The sequence below is a fragment of the Artemia sp. Qi Xiang Cuo genome, chromosome 13, assembly GCF_049724085.1.
Source record: "Artemia sp. Qi Xiang Cuo chromosome 13, ASM4972408v1, whole genome shotgun sequence".
Lineage (NCBI taxonomy): Eukaryota > Metazoa > Arthropoda > Branchiopoda > Anostraca > Artemiidae > Artemia > Artemia sp. Qi Xiang Cuo.
The window spans coordinates 38,598,724-38,617,349 of NC_142806.1; the positions used below are offsets into that span (position 1 = coordinate 38,598,724).

The following is an 18,626-nucleotide window of genomic DNA, read 5'->3' on the forward strand; positions in this document are numbered from 1 at the left end:
TTTCGAGGGGAGTTCAACTTTCCCCTCAATATTTTCTTAAACATTCACCCTCATAACCTTAGCCTTAGTACTACTAGTATTACATTAGTAGTAGTATTTGTAGTAGCAGTAGTAGTATGAATGTATTGTCTTTTGGTCAGTTTAACATCCCTCTCATTGTGTCCTGGAAGTTTCAGCTAGATACAACTGTTCTTACAATATTACTGATACAGCCTTTTGACAATCTGTATACACATAGTATGTTCTGTTTTGGTTTAACTTTCCCCTAAACATTTGCTCTAAGTTTCACCTCAATACCCTCTGCCTTAGTAGTATTAACTACAGAAGTAGTAGTTATAATAGCAGAAGAAGTAGCATGCAAAAATTGCCTTTTTAGTAAATTGATCATTCCCTGAAAGTTCCAACTTAATACCCTTAGTCATTCCTGAGTTACACAGTTTTGACAATCTGTATGCACATAATGCGTTTTGATTCAGTTTGACATGCCCCTTAATATTCTCTGAAAGCTTCACCTGAATGTCCTTGGTCTTTTAGAACAATAAAGGTCAAACATGGCCTCTTTCCTAATTTCAAATACTATATGTAAGCAATGGGAAAATTGAATAACTTACAGCCCTTGCCTCAAGGGCTCTGGGGGATTGACATCCCCAGAGACATAGTTTCTGGACCTTTCAACTATGCTGAACAAAATGGTCATCTCAAAATTTTTATTACATGTGTTTGGGGAATTGATAGGCTAAGGGGGGCTGGTTGCCCTCCAGTTACTATTGACTCTTAAAAAGAGTACTAGAACTTTCAATTTCCAATCAAATGAGCTCCTTCCAAAGTTTCTATAACAGTTCCTTCTAAACAAAGTGCATTGGTGAAAAAAGCAAAAATAAAAAATAATACAAACGATATATTGTGCCCATATTGCTCTTTATTTACACAGCAATAGCCTATTGCAATAGTTCTGCCTATGATAACAAATTAGTACAAAAAGGATTTTTAACCATTTACAAGGCAATCAGAAGAGAAATAAGTGATGATGACTGGAAGCCTTTATTTCAGGGGAATATAGATGATCAATCTAACAACTTTAAAAATCAGTTAATTGAGCAGCAAAAGAAACACACATCAGTTAAAATAATTTTGAAGCAAAAACATTACCTTACATGCCCCACAAATATGCAAAGAAAGAGACAGACAGAATAACTATTTGAAAAAGCAACTCCAAAACAGAAAAGAAGACGACTATGAGAAGTTTTCTAAGGCTCAGAACAAACTAAAAAATCTTACTAAACAAATTTCAAGTCCAAGCTTACTACTGACAGTAAAAGAAAACCAATGAAGTTTTGAAACTATGTATCCAGTCAGGATGATCAAAGAAGACCAATACAAGTAGATGTTTTGTAATCCTCAAATAAAGACAAAGTGAGGGACTCACAAAGCATAGTAGAACTTCTCATTGAACAATTTGAATCCATTTTTGCGATTGATTCCGACAGAACTTTGCCACCAAACCTGTATTATAAAATTGGAAGCTCAATATCAGTTATATTGGTTTCACTGCAAGCAGCAAAGAAACAACTTGAGGCCATGAATACCAATAAGTCTTCTGGTCCTAATAATATTCACCCAAAGTTGTTGAAATAACTAGCCAAAGAGATTGCTTTCCCTCTGTCATATTTTTTTTACAAAAGTCCCTTGAACTCAAAAAAATCCCTTCAGAATGGAAAGAAACACATTTAACACTAATTTTCAACTAGGGTGATTTTGAAAATTATCTCCTGGCCCATTTTCTTAATAATGATCTTTTATCTCCTAACCAGCAGGGTTTCCTGCCCAGAAAATTGGTTGAGACTAACCTTCTTGAGACATAAAACATTGTTGCCAGCCTTCTTGACAACAGTATCCCATTGGACTTGATTCTTCTAGATCTGACTAAGGACTTTGACAATGTCCTTCATAAATGGCTGAAATCAAAGTTTTCAGCAATGGGTATCCATACAGATGTTGTCAAACAGACAATGAATTTCCTCTCAAACTGTATGCAGCAAGTTTGACTCTTCAACTTTAATGGTGAGAAGATCTTCTCAAGTCCATGTGAGATGATCAGCGGTGTGCCATGAGTTACAGTACTGGGCTCTACTTTATTTCTAATTTACACAAATGACATGATAAAAAAAAAAAAAAAAAAGGAAACAAAACAACTCTTTATGCTGATTATTGAAAAAAATTTGGACCAGCAAACAGATTTAGTATGCAATCAGATTCATCCAGAATTCTATCATGGACTTCTGGAATTTAACATATCTAAGTGCAGTATCCTTCATTTTTGTGACAGTAATCCCTGTCACTCACACAACATGTTTCACTCCAAGTCAGACTCCTACATACTGCTGAAAACCAGTTTGGATGAAAGGGACCTAGGAGTTACCATTGTCAAGCAATTAAAATTCCATAAGCACTGGTAGCGTGTGGTATTAAAAGCTTAGGTATTTTTTTAAGACTGCACTGCCTTTCTATGATGCACAAATAACAGTTCCACTGGGAAAATCCTTTTATTTTACACTGAAACAACAAAAACATCTCTGTATATTTTGGTCATGTCTACAGTGGCTATCAACAGGAGAAAAAAACTTTAGCAGAAAAGTTTATTTGACTGATAATGGCTGATTTTTGTTGTTCAACAGTCAAATAAAAGGATTATTCCCTAATGAACTGTTATTTTTATGTATCAAGGGCTAATTCTAGTCTTGGTCTTCTTAAACATACTATTTTAAGCCAATCACAGAAAGCCTTTATAAGGCCCTAAAAAACAATTGTGAGACCTATCTTGGACTTGGGTGCTTGTCTTATCTCTCCCTCATACAATTGTGATACACAACTGACTGGAGGAGTTCAGAGCTATGCAACCAGGTATACAACTGGTGTCCAAAAACTACAATACAGAAAAAGACAAGAGAAATTGAAATTACCAACTCTAGCATTTGGGTGGTACTCTGATGAAATTCTGTTGACCCAAAAATATATTAGCCAGCCAAGTAATAGTGTTTTAAACCAAATATTTCAACCCAGGAAACAAGAGGAGATTCAAAAAGCTTTCTGAACAGATAGTAAATACCAGGATATGCCAAAAATTGTTTGCTGAATGAGTAATCAATGGTTGGAATGAACTCAGTGAAGATAAAGTAACTGTTCCAACTCTAGCATCATTCAAATCAAAGTTAAATGTAGAATGAAACTATAAACCATTGAAATATGAGTGGAATTCCCTAACTCATGACATAAATAATTGATTTTGGTAAATTTCTAGGTGGCACTATAATTCAGCTAGGATGAAAGTGAAAACATCATTTGATGCCCTTTTGTATGCTCTTTCATATTACAATAGTCACTTCTGTTGCAAATTGCATCTTAATCCCTTAAAGGGGTCCCAAAGGTATTTTATATGAATTATTAAAGAGGATAAAAAAACATCAAATGATGTTTTCACTTCCATCCTAGCTAAATTATATGACCCACTGCAAATTTACTATGAAATTTACCCTCCACCCACCATGAATTGGAATATACCCTGAATTGTTGATGGCAAAGTTTTGAATCGGCAAATTCAGCAATATTTTTGTTAACGGTATTTGAAAAACTTGAAACAGTAGGAAAACGGTTCGAATTGAAAATCAAGTATTTTGTAGGTTAGGTTATAACTTCTTTATGTGGTTACAAAAATGAAATGCCTTTGGGGCCTCATAATTCCTTATAAGTTACCACAATCCCCCCCCCCCAGTCAAAAGTGACCACCTTATCACTAAAGTCAATTTAGCCTTCCACAAGATAACAAACGATTACATCAAGAAGACTTACACCAACTATACAGCAATCAAAGGAGAATTGAGTGGCATGGACTGGGGTCTTTGCTTCAAGGGGGGGGGGGGGGTAGATCAACAATGGATCATTTTCCAAGAGGAACTTACAATGCTCCAGAAAAAGTACACATCCACCAAACTTGTGCCAAAGCCCAGGACACTCCCACACATAACTCCTCAGATATGTAGAGAACAAAACCAAAAAAGCTGATACTGGAACAAGTACCACAAAATTGGGAAAGATGATCACTACAAGAAGTTTGCAAAGGTTCAAAATAAACTACAAAATCTCACTAAACAACTCTATTCAAACTTCGAGTCCAAGCTTGCAGATGATAGCAAGAGAAACCCCAAAAGGTTCTGGAACTACACATCTAGCAAAGATCATGGTAGACATTCAATAAAGAAGCTGAAGAAATCTGATAGAACAGAAGTTACTGACCGGCCAGAAATTTTGGAGTTACTCAACAAGCAATTTGCTTCAGTGTTTACCAATGAATCTGATGGTCCTCTGCCCAACAGTCCAGCATACAGTGTATCAAGCCTTATGCCACCTATCAAGGTCTCTCCAGGGTCCATCACAAAGCAACTTGAAGTGCTAGATATTCACAAGTCAGCAGGGCTGGATAACATCCACCCAAGGCTCCTAAAAGAACTGGCTAATGAGATCTCAACTCCACTATGTCAAATATTAAGTCCCTCAACTCAAATACTGTGCCTTTGGAGTGGAAAAGCTCTCACATTACACTAATATTCAAGAAAGGTGACAAGACAAATGCAGAGAATTATTGGCCAATCAGCTTAACCTTGGTTGTAGGAAAAACCCTGGAGAGCATTGTGAACACGAAAATTCTGACACATCTTCTGTCCAACAGTATACTGGCACCAGACCAGCATGGCTTCCTTCCAGGAAAATCAGTGGAGACCATCTTACTTGAAACTTACAATATCATCACAGATCTTCTGGAGAGTACCTGTTGACCCTATTTTGCTTGACCTCACCAAAGCAAGGTGCCCCACAGACACCTTAGGGCCAAATTATTGGCAGTTGGCTTCCACACTGATATACTAGAATGAGTGATGAATTTCCTGACAGACCAAGAGCAGCATGTCCAACTTTACACCAATAATGATGATAAAGTATTCTCTGAACCATGTGATGTTGTCAGTAGAGTTCCTCAGGGTACCGTCCTAGGCCCCACCCTCTTCCTCATTTACATAAATGATATGACAAAGGAAACCACAAATAACATCACCTTTTACGCCAATGACTCCAAGATTTTGGGACCAGCCATTCAACAAAGCCTGCGATTAGACCTCCAGAGAATCCAGAAGTGGACCAGCAAATGGCTGCTCAAGTTCAACGTCAATAAATACAGTGTCCTCCATTTTGGCAATGACAATCCTCACCACCAGTCAAGAAAAACAAGACTTGGGAGTACTTGTTGATGAGCAACTGAAGTTCCATGGCCATTGGAAACAAGCAGTATTGAAAGCTAACTCAAGTCTAGGCCTGCTGAAATGCACTATCACCAGCTGCTCCTGTACTGTATTCCTGAGACTTTACAAGGCTATTGTTAGGCTGTTCTTGGATTTTGAAGCCTGTCTGACCTCCCCCTCTTATAAGAATTACACCAGAATAACTGAAGGAGTTCAAAGACATGCCACCAAATGCATCACTGGTCTGCAAAATATGCACTATGATAAGAGACTGAAGCATCTAAAACTACCAATGCTGGTCTTCAGACATTACAGATGTGATATGATGCTGACCTACAAATATAATAGTCAACTAAACAACACACTCCTCACAAAACATACAGGTAAACACAACACTAGAGGACAATTGCAGAAACTAGCAATGCAAAGAGTGAAGACCAGAATGTGCCAAAACTTTTTTACTGAGCATATTTCCAACAACTAGAACAACCTTCAAGATGAAACCATGACTGCACCCACTAGTGCCTCCTTTAAGTCAAAACTTGACAAAGAATGGAACAACAAGCCATGAAAATATAAGTGGGACAGTCCGTCCCTCTCAGCTGCCAACTAATGCAACATCACTGGGCTCATAACACAATGACATTTCAAATTACCTTCATTGACAAGGAGCAGAACAGATACAGCATGGACCTTATTTCACTCCAAAGTGCAAATTAAAATAATTTGCAATTTGCAGCAAAATAATGCCTAATGTTGGATCTGTTATTGAGATGGCAATTAAAGCACTTTAAACAAAATACAAAAAGAAGGTTATGACTTGTGACATGCCCAGTGACATAGAGTATCTTCTGACTAGGAGAGTGCTAGGATATATGCAATTTAAACTCACTTGGTAATGGTGATCACATATTGGTATAATCAAGGGGACCATTCTTCTGTGGTTTGGAGTGGTTTCTGATAGAGTATGCAAGTTGGTTGGTTATAACCATCAGCAGTTCAGCATCCTAGCCTAAATTCTTTATGTATATGCTTAAATATTAATCAATATTTATGAGACACTTATGACAGGCTGCTCTAGTCGTATCTTGAAGATTTGGCTTCCCATTCCTTGTTGAGTCTCCTTTTGAAAACTTTGGCTGATGTTGAAGACATGGTATTCTCACTTAAACAGTTCCAATCATTGATGACCCTTTGGCTAAAAAGGTCCTGTAATTAACTCTGGGCTTATGAAGCTGTTTGGAGAGACCACATGTAAGCCTTTCTTTAGGTAACTGAGTAAAGAGCTTATTTAGGGGTTGGTCAACGTGTTTACATGCAAGTAGCATGTCACTGCACCTGCACTGGAAGGTCAAAGAAGGGAGTTTTAGGGTAGATAGCCTTTCACTACAAGGTTTCTTGCCAAGTCTAGACATGCACTAGGTAGCCCTCCTTTGCACACCCTTAATCTGCTGTATATCATTTTTGCAAAAAGACCCAGCAAGGCAGATTCTGAAGTCAAGAACTGGTCTCACAATTGCCTTATATAGCTTCAGGAGGACTCCATTGATCAGCTAATAATTGTTCTTTTAATAAAACCAAGGCTTGAATTTGCTCTGGAAACAGATTGTGGAATTTTTGGAGGTTATCTATAGTGACTACCAGGTCTTTACTACTGGAGTAGATTGGGAAAGGAATAGAGGATGATGCATGGTTACCATTCATTGTATACTGATGCTAAGGATTATTCAGACCAAAATGAATAGTGACACACTTTGATATATTAAAAGAGAGAAACCAGAGAAAAAGTTTTGATCGTATTGATGATTTGTTGGGTACAACAAATAGTTTTGAATCATTGCTGTCAATGGTTAAGTAGTTTGCTGACTTCAGGTATTACATAATCCTAGGTAGCATGCTAGCGCTGCCTAAGTAAAGAACAATGTGGGCACAATGTGTTGTTTTTTTTTGGTTCTCCATACCCGGGCACTTCGTATTGAAGGAGTCATCATAGAAACTTCGAAAACGGCTCATTTGATTGGAAATTGGAGTGGCTAGTGCCCTTTTTAATAGTCGAAAGTGATTGGAGGGCAACTAGCCCCTTGATTTCCAGATAGAAAATATGTTTTTGAGGAGGACACTCCCCCACAACCCTCAGGGCAAGGGTTTTAAGTTATGCCCTGGGGGCATATAAGGTTTTTATTGAAGGCGTTGTCGTAGAAAATTCAAAACAGGCTCATTTGATTGGAAATTCAAAGGGCTAGTGCCCTTTTTAATAGTCAAAAGTGATTGGAGTGCAACTAGCCCCCCCTCCCCCACGTCCATCATTCCCTCAAATACATCCAATCAAAATTTTGAGATAGCCATTTTGTTCAGCATAGTTGATTTCCAGATAGAAAATATGTGTTTAAGGAGGACACTCCCCCACAACCATCAGGGCAAGGGTTTTAAGTTATGCCCTTGGGGCATATAAGGTTTTTATAGAAGGCGTTGTTGTAGAAACTTCAAAACAGGCTCATTTGATTGGAAATTCAAAGGTCTAGTACCCTTTTTAATATTCAAAAGTGATTGGAGGGCAACTAGCCCCCCCTCCCCACGCCCATCATTCACCCAAACGCATCCAATCAAAATTTTGAGATAGCCATTTTGTTTGGCATAGTTGATTTCCAGATAGAAAATATGTTTCTGAGGAGGACACTCCCCCACATCCCTCAGGTCAAGGGTTTTAAGTTATGCCCTGGGGGTATATAAGGTTTTTAAAGAAGGCGTTGTCATATAAACTTCAATAAAAGCTCATTTGACTGGAAATTCAAAGGGCTAGTGCCCTTTTTAATACTCTAAAGTGCTTGGAGGGCAAATAGCCCCCCCCCCACAAACACCCATCATTCCCCCAAACACATCCAATAAAAACTTTGAGATAGCCATTATGTTCATGGTAGTTAATTTCCAGATAGAAAACATATTTTTGAGGAGGACACTCCCCCACAACCCTCAGGGCAGGTATTATAAGTTATGCCCTGGGGGTATATAAGGTTTTTATTACAATCTTTGTTGTAGAAACTTAAAGAAGAGCTCATTTAACAGGAAATTCAAAAAGACAGTGCCCATTTTAATAGTCGAAAGTGATCTGAGGGCAACTAACCCCCCTCTCACGCCCACCTGTTCCCCAAACGCACCCAATCAAAATTTTTAGATAGCCATTTTATTCAACGTAGTGGAAAGTTTTGGAAATTAGGTCTGTAAGAATACCAACCCCCCCCCCCACAGTCCTCAGGGCAAGGGTTGCAAGTTATGCCCTGGGGGCATATAAAGTTTTTATTGAAAGCGTTGTCGTAGAAACTTCAAAATGGCTCATTCAATTGGAAATTGAAAGGGCTAGTGCCTTTTTTAATAGTTGAAAGTAATTGGATAGTGACTAACACCCCTCTCATTTCCACCATTTTCCCAAACACATCGAATTAAAATTTTGAGATATCCATTTTGTTCAACGTAGTTGAAAGTTCTGGAAATTTTGTCTTTTAGGATGATAACCCCCTCAGAGCCCCCAGTGCAAGGATTGTAAGTAATGCCCTGGGGGCATATAAAGTTTTTATTGAAAGCGTTGTCAAAAAAACTTCAAAAGGGCTCATTCGATTGGAAATTCAAAGGGCTAGTACCCTTTTCAATAGTCGAAAGTGATTGGAGGGCAACTAGCCCCCCCCCCCACGCCCATCATTCCCCCAAACACATCCAATCAAAATTTTAGAGATAGCGATTTTGTTCAGCGCAGTTGATTTCCATATAGAAAATATGTTTTTGAGGAGGACACTCCCCCACAGCCCTCAGGGCAAGGGTTTTAAGTTATGCCCTGGGGGTATGTAGGGTTTTTTATAGAAGGCGTTGTTGTAGAAACTTCAAAACAGGCTCATTCGATTGGAAATTCAAAGGGCTAGTACCCTTTTTAATATTCGAAAGTGATTGGAGGGCAACTAGCCCCCCCCACACCCTTCATTCCCCCAAACGCATCCAATAAAAATTTTGAGATAGCCATTTTGTTTGGCATAGTTGATTTCCAGATAGAAAATATGTTTCTGAGGAGGACACTCCCCCACATCCCTCAGGTCAAGGGTTTTAAGTTATGCCCTGGGGGAATATAAGGTTTTTAAAGAAAGCATTGTCATATAAACTTCAATAAAAGCTCATTTGACTGGAAATTCAAAGGGCTAGTGCCCTTTTTAATAGTCGAAAGTGATAGAAGGGCAACTAGCCCCCCCCCACCCATCAGTCCCCTAAACAAATCCACTAAACACTTTTAGAGATCTAGTTTGTTCAGGGTAGTTAATTTCCAGATATAAAACATTTTTGGGGAGGACGCTCCCCCACAACCCTCAGGGCCAGGATAATAAGTTATGCCCTGAGGGCATATAAGGTTTTTATAGCCCCCCCACACCTATCATTTCCCCAAACACATCCAATCAAAATTTTGAGATAACCATTTTGTTCAGCGAAGTTGATTTCCGTATAGAAAATATGTTTTGAGGAGGACACTCCCCCACAACCCTCAGGGCAAGGGTTTTAAGTTATGCCCTAGGGGCATATAAGGTTTTTTATTGAAGGCGTTGTTGTAGAAACTTCAAAACAGGCTCATTAATTTGGAAATTAAAAGGGCTAGCAACATTTTTAATAGTCGAAAGGGTTAGGCGGGCAACTAGCCCCCCCCCCCCCAAGCACCTCAATCCCCCAAGCACGTCCAAGCAAAATTTTGAGATAGCCATTTTGTTCAGCATAGTTGATTTCCAGAGAGAAAATATGTTTTTGAGGAGGACACTCCCCCACATCCCTCAGGGCAAGGGTATTAAGTTATGCCGTGGGGGTATATAAGGTTTTTAAAGAAGGCGTTGTAATAGAAACTTCAATAAAAGCCCATTCGGCTGAAAAATTCAAAGGGCTAGTGGCCTTTTTAATAGTTGAAAGTGATTGGAGGGCAACTAGACTCCCCCACACCAATCATTCCCCCAAACACATCCAATTAAAATTTTGAGATAGCCATTTTGTTCAGGGTAGTTGATTTCCAAATAAAAAATATATTTTTGAGGAGGACACTCCCCCACAACCCTCAGGGCAAGGATTATAAGTTATGCCATGGGGGTATATAAGGTTTTTATTGAAATCACTGTTGTAGAAACTTGAAAAGGGGCTCATTCGATTTGAAATTCAAAGGACTAGCACCCTTTTTAATAGTTGAAAGTGATTTGAGGGAAACTAACCCCCCTCTCACGCCCACCTTTTCCCCAAACACATCCAATCAAAATTTTGAGCCATTTTATTCAATGTAGTTGAAAGTTTTGGAAATTAGGTCTTTAAGGATGACAAACCCTCTCCTCCAAGTCCTCAGGGCAAGAGTTGTGAGTTATGCCCAAGGGGCATATAAAGTTTTTATTGAAAGCCTTGTCATAGAAACTTCAAACAGGCTCATTCAATTGGAAATTGAAAGGGCTAGTTCCTTTTTTAATAGTTGAAAGAGATTGGATAGTGATTAACACCCCTCTCATGCCCACCATTTTCCTGAACACATCAAATTAAAATTTTGAGATATCCATTTTGTTCAACACAGTTGAAAGTTCTGGAAATTTTGTCTTTTAGGATGATAACCCCCTCAGAGCCCTCACTGCAAAGGTTGTAAGTTATGCTTTGGGGGCATATAAAGTTTTTATTGAAAGCGTTGTCATAGAAACTTCAAAAGGGCTCATTCAATTTGAAATTGAAAGGGCTGGTGCCTTTTTTTTATAGTTGAAAGTGATTGGATAGTGACTAACACCCCTCTCACTCCCACCATTTTCCCAAACACATCCAATCAAAATTTTGAGTTCATTTTGTTCAATGTAGTTGAAAGTTCTGGAAATTAGGTCTTTGAGGATGATAACACCCTCAGAGCCCTAAGGGCAATGGTTGTAAGTTATGCCCTTGGGGCATATAAGGTTTATATAGAAAGTCGTTGTATATGATTTATACAATAGATTTTAGTCTTCCTCAAATCCATTTTTTTTTACAAGATATTCTACCTATTCATGAGGTAGAAACTTTGCAAGTCACTGGCTGGACAATGGTCTTCTTCATTATTCATCAAGAGAAGTAGAAATCTGGTAAAAACGAAATGACTATGGCATTTCAGAATCCTTGCAGAATAGTTGAAATATCTAAGAGCTACGTTTTTCTAACAAAATTAATATTATTTTTATTCCTCAAAAATTACTGTATACAAAACTTCAAATACAGTATTACCATATTCATCATTTATCTTTCAATATTAGTGCGTAAAAAAAAACTCATTCAGGCAAACTTCAGAAGTATATTAGAACTGCAGGATGTGGCTATAGTTATCATGAATTAAAATCAACTTATCCACTCTGTGTGGACTGAGGCCATTTCTTTTCTAAGTCACTATCAGGCCTACCACCAAAAACAGTCTTTCTGCAGTCAAACTAGTTGCAGGAATAGACAATAACTTGCTGGCAAGTGTGGCGACACAGGAAATTTCATTGCAATTGTGTCTTTGGAACAGAAGAACATTGCTGTCACCGTCGTCTTCGGTTTCTTCCTATGTCTTTAAAAGGATGAAGTATAGTGCCATTTTGTTCAGCATAGTTGATTTCCAGATAGAAAATATGTTTTTGAGGAGGACACTCCCCCACAACCCTCAGGGCAAGGGTCATAAGTTATGCCCTGGGGGCATATAAGGTTTTTATTGAAATCTTTGTCGTAGAAACTTGAAAAAGAGCTCATTCAATTGAAAATAGAAAGGATTGATTACCATTTTTAATAGTTGAAAGTGATTGGAGGGCAACTAATCCCCCTTCCAAGCCCACCCTACCAATTGCCCCATATGTTTTAAAACAAAAATTTGCCACAAGAGTAAAAAAAAATTCACTGTGTTAATGCTAAATCCCAATAAGGCATCTCAGCAGTATACCAAGAACGACTGAGGGTATTATGTTCAAACTTTTGGGGCTACTTCTGCTCTTGAAATTTAACCAAATCAAAATAGCGTAAGTGTATCCAACCTATCAAAGAAAGTAAACAGATTTTTTTGCAAATGATATCAAGTTTTCCTTTTCAAGTTGACTAAAAGAGGTATGAAACTAAGTTAAACACTACTATTTGTGTCCAGGTTTATGAAAGGGTATGTTGTTAAAAATTGCTGAAATTTTTCTCTAGCATACAAATAGCAGGCCAAACTATAAAGTGTTAAAAAACGAAAAGATTTAAAGTATTATTTTCTTTTTCCCTGAAAAGACAAAATAAGTTTTTCAAAGAAAAGTAAAGAACTCTATTAAACAAAAAATGAACAGAAATAAAATCAAATAATCTACCAAGCATGAAACTACCACAAATCAGCATCAATAAATAAATGAAACCCAAAACAAACAGAAATCACAATAAATAACTGAGTCAAACTCAAAATGAGCAGAAATTAACATATGTTGGGTGCAAAGCCCCTATGCCTTCCCAAGGTCAGAACAAAATTTGCACTTTACAGGAAAAAATATAAATATTTTTACTTTTATAACTTTAATAAATAAAATAATATTAACATCTTAATTACTAAATATCAGTATATGTATATTAAATTGACAATGCAAATTCATTTGTATTTTTTCAGTAAAGTGCACATTTTGTTCTGGCCTTGGGAAGGTGTAGGGGTTTTGTACCCAACTTAGGTTAATTTCTGCTTGTTTTGAGTTTGACTTGGTTATTTATTGTAATTTTTGTTCATTTTGTGTTTCATTTATTTATCAATGCTGATTTGTGGTAGTTTCATGCTTGGTAGATTATTTGATTTTTGTTCATTTTTTGTTTAATAGAGTTCTTTACTTTTCTTTGAAAAATTTATTTTGTGAAAAAAGTTTTTTTTAATTAATTAATATAAAAAAGAAACAATGTTGGTCAAGAACAGCTCCCTAGGGAACACCAATTAGCACTTTACAGGGCTACAAGTAGGTACACTTGCCATCTGTTGTGAAGAACTGTACAGTCTGAGATCTACCAGCCATGAACTCTATTAGCCAATCTACTGATTCTTGATTGATGGCTGCTGCTGTTTACTTAGAAGAAAGCCAATTGTGTGGGATCTTGCCAAACACTTTGGCTAGGTTTAAAATAATTTACATCAACAGGAAGGCATTTACTCAGTAACTGGGTAACCTGTTCATAAGTATCTATAAGGTTGGTTTCTATGGATTTTTCTAGGAGAAATCCATGCTACCTGTTGGAGATAATTTCACTACTAACAAGGTGTTGAAGAAGTGTATCATTAACAATCCTCTCAAGCACTTTTACAACAGTAGACATGAGGCTGATAGGTCTATAATTTTTTGCTTTGGATATATTCCCTTTTTTAAAGACAGGAGTGATATAGGCTAGTTCCTATTGGGAGGGGACTATCTTATGATCAAGGGAATGTTGAAAAAGTATAGCCAGTGCAGTAGCAATTTCATAAGCAGTTTCTTTTAGCAGATGGAGATGAATGTTGTCTGGATCAGTAGTCTTGCTGGTGTCTAGGCTTTTGAGTCATGTGTCAACCATTAATGCAGTAACTAGGCTATAATACAACTTTTTTGTTTCTGAATGCTGCTTTAGGTTGGGAGTGCGAACATTATCAGGTTCATTAGTGAAGACTAATGCAAATTGCTTATTTAGAAGATCAGCTGTACTTTGATCCAAATTATATATTCCCTATGGATTCTCTTTTCTTCAAATAAACTTGATGGCAAAGAAGCAATATTAGGCTAATGAGATCAAGAAACATAAAAATGCACAGAGAGTATGTAATTTGGGCTATATATTTCCCCATTAGGAAGGATTGCTAAGCAAAGTAAAGCACTCTTAGCAATTATATACATAAGTAGGCCATTTTAGAATGATATCAGATTAAAGTTCCCCTATTTTCCCATGTCAGCAATAGGCCTAGGCTAGCCTACCAGATTTTTCTTTCTGCAAAGATGCCCAACCAATATGTTACCAAAATGCTTATTTATTTTCCTGACTTGTATCACTTTTTGCAACCTACTAAGCCTAGGCCTATTTCTTATCATCAGTGCATTCATAGTGCCAATTGAGAAAAAACAAAGACCTTTAGTATTTAGACTAGGATTATACCTTGCATTTAGAGCAGAGCAAGGGCCCTACAATGTAGTTAAACTGGATTCAACTCTATAAATCTGGTAAAAATATGTTTCCTAGACCAACAAGTTAAGAACCAGAATTTTGTTATATTGTAGCCCAAGGTTTTGTTAAGAAAATGAGATATACTACACTGTTTAACTTCTCATTATTAGCAACTGCGTGCAATTAATTACTTTCTAGTGTGAAAATAATCTGACCTAGTCTAGACTATGATACAGGTAAAATTAGTCCAAATCTCGATAATTTTTTCTATCCTATTAGTCGAGACACAATCAGGGTTGCAATACAAATCCAAGAATTTCGAGGGAGTTCCATTTTCACGAGGTAGTACCGAAGATGCATGTTCCGTAGTTTCCACAGTTGTGACCGCAAAAGTGTCACAAAAGTATAATATCGATGCCTAGGTAAAGAGCCAATTAGGTACAACCTTTTTTTTCACCAAGGCACTTTGTGTAAAAGGAACAGGGCAAGATCGACTAAGTGCGGGGCCCGATCGGAATTTTTTTTCTATATATTAATTTTGTAAGTAAAATTCAAATCCAATATTATATATATATATATATATATATATATATATATATATATATATATATATATATATATATATATATATATATAATTACTACTACTACTACTACTGCTACTGCTACGACTTTTATTGTGACTACTACCAGGGCCGTATCCAGAGGAAGAGGGGGAATTATGACTCTTCAACAGAGAACTAGAACTTTTGATTTAAATTTGAATGAGCCTTCTCTGAAATCTGTATACCCCCCCCTTCCACAATAATCTTGTATGTTAACAATGGACAGCTTCCATAACTTTCTGCCTTGCCCTGGGGACTTTGGTGAGTTTTTTCAACCCCGGAGACATATCTATTTGATCTTTGGATTATTTTACACAAAACTACAATCTCACAATTTTGATCGGATGCATTAGGAAAAGATGTGGGGGTGGTTAGTTGCCATCCGATAATTTTTTACTCTTAAAAAGACGCTAGAGCTTCCGCTTTCCAATCGAATGATCTCCCTTAGAAGTTTTTACGACTACCCTTTCCATATGAAGTACCTCTGGAAAAAATAATAAATAAATAACAAAAAATTGAAGCTATTTAAGATGTATTTATTCATCTACATTTGCACCTTTATCTTTATGTTTGCTATGATTGTTAATTTTAATTTCTGTTTGTTTTGGGTTTCATTTATTATTTAATAGTAATTTTTCGTCGTTTTGAGTTTCAACTGTAATCGGAATTAATTTCAGCTGATCTTAGGTCTAATATGGCTCTATACTTTTCTTTGAAAATATTCTTTTTATGCAAGTTTTTTTACTTAATTTTTCTTTGTTTTTGTAGCCAAAATTTGTTATTGGTTTAGAAAATGAATACTTCTACAGTTTTTTCAAGTCAAAGACTTCAGCAACATTTATAAAACTTATAAGCTATAGACTTATAACTCACAACCCTTGCCCTCAGGCTTTTGGGGCTGTGGCATCCCCGGAGGTATTTTTATATGATCTTTGGACTACTTGTATTTGGAAAAAAATGGCTATTTTAAAATTTTGATCGGATGCATTTCGGGAAAAAAGGGCGGGAAGAGGGGATAGTTGCCCCCTGATTACTCTTGACTCTTAAAAGGGCACTAGAACTTCCAATTTCTAATTGAATGAGCCCCTGTCGAATTTTGTGCTACCTCTCATTCCATATGAAGTGCCTCTGAGAAAAAATAAAAAATAAATAATATAATATTGAAGCCATCTGGGCTTTACTATAGGCAACGCTATAATGTTTTCCTCTAAACTAGAGTATAGTTTGCATTTTGCTGAAAGCAAACTTCAAATGTTTTCCTTTATTTGAACTTTAATAACTCCAAAAATATTGAGGCTTTCGGGAACAAATATCAGTATAAATATTAAACTGTCAAATCACATTCACTTGTTTTTTTCAGTAATCTTGGCTGTGATAGAGATTTTTTTTCTTTTTTTCGATATTATGAGGTCATTATATTCTGGTCGTTAGAAGGCACGAGAGGTGTCAGCCCTGCTCCGCTGTGTTTCTGTTCATTTTGAGTTTAAGTCGGTTATTTGTTATAATTTCTTTTCGTTTTGGATTTCATTCATTTATTAATGTTGATTTAAGGCAGTTTTACCCTTAAAAAGCTATGTTGCTTTGTTTCTGCTCCTCTTCGGTTTCATGTGGCTCTTAACTTTTCTTTGAAAAATTTCTTTCGTACAAAACGTTTTATTTAAAATCAATTAAAAGAAATATCAATGCCCCAGTGGACATAGAAGATAAGAATAATAATATTAATCAGGCATATCTAGCCTAGGTTTCTGCTGGCTAGCCTTTTTAATATTTTGTCCACGGCTTTAGAACCTTACTTAGCCTATTCCTATGCCTATGCCTATACTAGCTTCCACGCTTTAAAGGCCCCAATGGTTCTCTCTGAACATTTTGCTAGTCTTTTACATAGCTCTATTAAGAGGCTGTAAATGAATGTTGTATCTGTAAATGAATAAACTTTTAGGGGAAGCGTTCTTAGGATGATCGTCCCAAACAGAAGTAGGACGTCAAGGCACTTTTCCAGCAGTCACGTCTCAGCTTATCAGCCCTAATATAAGAGGAATTAGCTGTCCCCCTCTATGCCTGCCTTGTTGGTTGAACAATAGGGGATACAGCACAAAGTAGGTGAATGCACTTGTAGAAAACAGTTGTCAACGCTACATTTGTTAAAAGACTGCAGAGACAACCATAGGTAACATCTGACCCACCCTATTACCCCTAATCTGGATGTGTTGTACTAGTTTCTATATGTTTGAGATCACCAGTATACAGCGGGTGTCATTTTTGGCCATGGGTCTTGTGCGTGGCTTATAAAATGATCAATAAAATGGTAGTAAAATACTTTTGCTGCCAAGAGTGGCAGGATATCTTCCTATTTGAAGACTAATTTTCACTTTTCCAGTGTACATAGCTGAAATTTAACACTCTGCTTAGCAGACAAACATGACTAAAGGCAACAATACCCGTTTGTCCTAATACAAATCTCGGAAAAAATCTAAAACCAGAGACTAGGTAAAAGAAAAATTAAAATAGAATGGCAAATCAGAAAGGACAAAATGGCTTTTGTTTATGCCTGTTTCATTACAGTTTTATTTTATTTTTTTGTTGAAAATTATTTTCCCAGTGCTAATATCTTGTACTCTAAAAGTTACTGACATCGTCAGTATTACAAAAAAAAATGATACGCTTGTTCTTATTTAATTATCTGTTTTGTTATATTTGAATGAAATAAAATCTATCTATCTATCTTCTTATCTCACTGATTTTCATACAAACTAACTTTCAAAGTAGTATGTTTTTATTTAAAATAAGACGCATAAAAAAGGTTAGCTGCATATTTCCAGTTTCAGTTCAGATCAAAAAGCAACTGGGAATAATCATCGAGTAAAACTCAAATTGAATATCTGCCAGAAAACACCGCTGAAGATTAAAACCGTTGGTCTCCCTTCACTTTTAAAGTCTCTTGTTGCAATGTCATTAAATCTACGCAAAAGGGGGAAAATGACACGCAATACTATCTGTAATCTCCTGATACGGCTGCCAAATGCTGTTTAGTTTTATCCACAGCCTTATGTTTTTGACCTTGAAGATATTGTCCAAGTAACTCGCATCGAAGGCAATACTTTACATTTTCCTATTTTCTGGACGAATAAAGCAGTAAAGAATAAAAAGTGGATTTGGTGTCATCACGTGTCTTTTATATTTTAGAATTTTTTTTTTGAGCTAATGGCCCAAAACACAGTGTCACTCGCATTGAATCTTTTAGCCAGAAATTAGCACTGAAGCATAGATTAAAGAAACGATCAGGCTAGTTTGCACAATTTCGAAAAATCATTTCTGCTTTTATAATTTTGCTAAATTTTGCAAGTTTTCTATTTTAATAGATTTGTTTCCTCTTTGACTAGATTTACAGATTGGACTTGCCTTTTTACTAGGAGCAGTAAAGTTTGACCAATCGTCTGCCGAAAGTGGGTTTGCCGAAATAACAGTTTTAGTCAAAGCTGAGTTACAAACGCTATCTCTTGAAAAAAAAAAATCTTTCGAATGGTATAATTGATATTGCTGTAAGACGTATGGAAGAACAAGAAGATAAGTTTGCAAGCCAAGATTACAACAATTACAACACAACGATTACA

The 18,626-nt window shown here is 36.6% G+C and overlaps 1 protein-coding gene across 5 annotated transcripts in view; it reads right to left on the reverse strand.

The window, feature by feature from the left end:
• ClC-c (chloride channel protein 3) overlaps nt 1–14,680 on the reverse strand; it is a 105,529-nt gene extending 90,849 nt beyond the window's left edge. For 2 of the 5 annotated variants that reach the window (XM_089099556.1, XM_089099552.1), the window contains exon 1: nt 14,627–14,680. The gene's annotated coding sequence lies outside the window, so the exon portion shown is untranslated. Of the gene's footprint in view, nt 1–14,402; nt 14,423–14,560; nt 14,581–14,626 lie in introns of those variants that run through there. The other 3 variants (XM_089099555.1, XM_089099553.1, XM_089099554.1) reach the window with 3 other exon arrangements.
• Between the last annotated feature and the right edge of the window lie 3,946 nt (nt 14,681–18,626).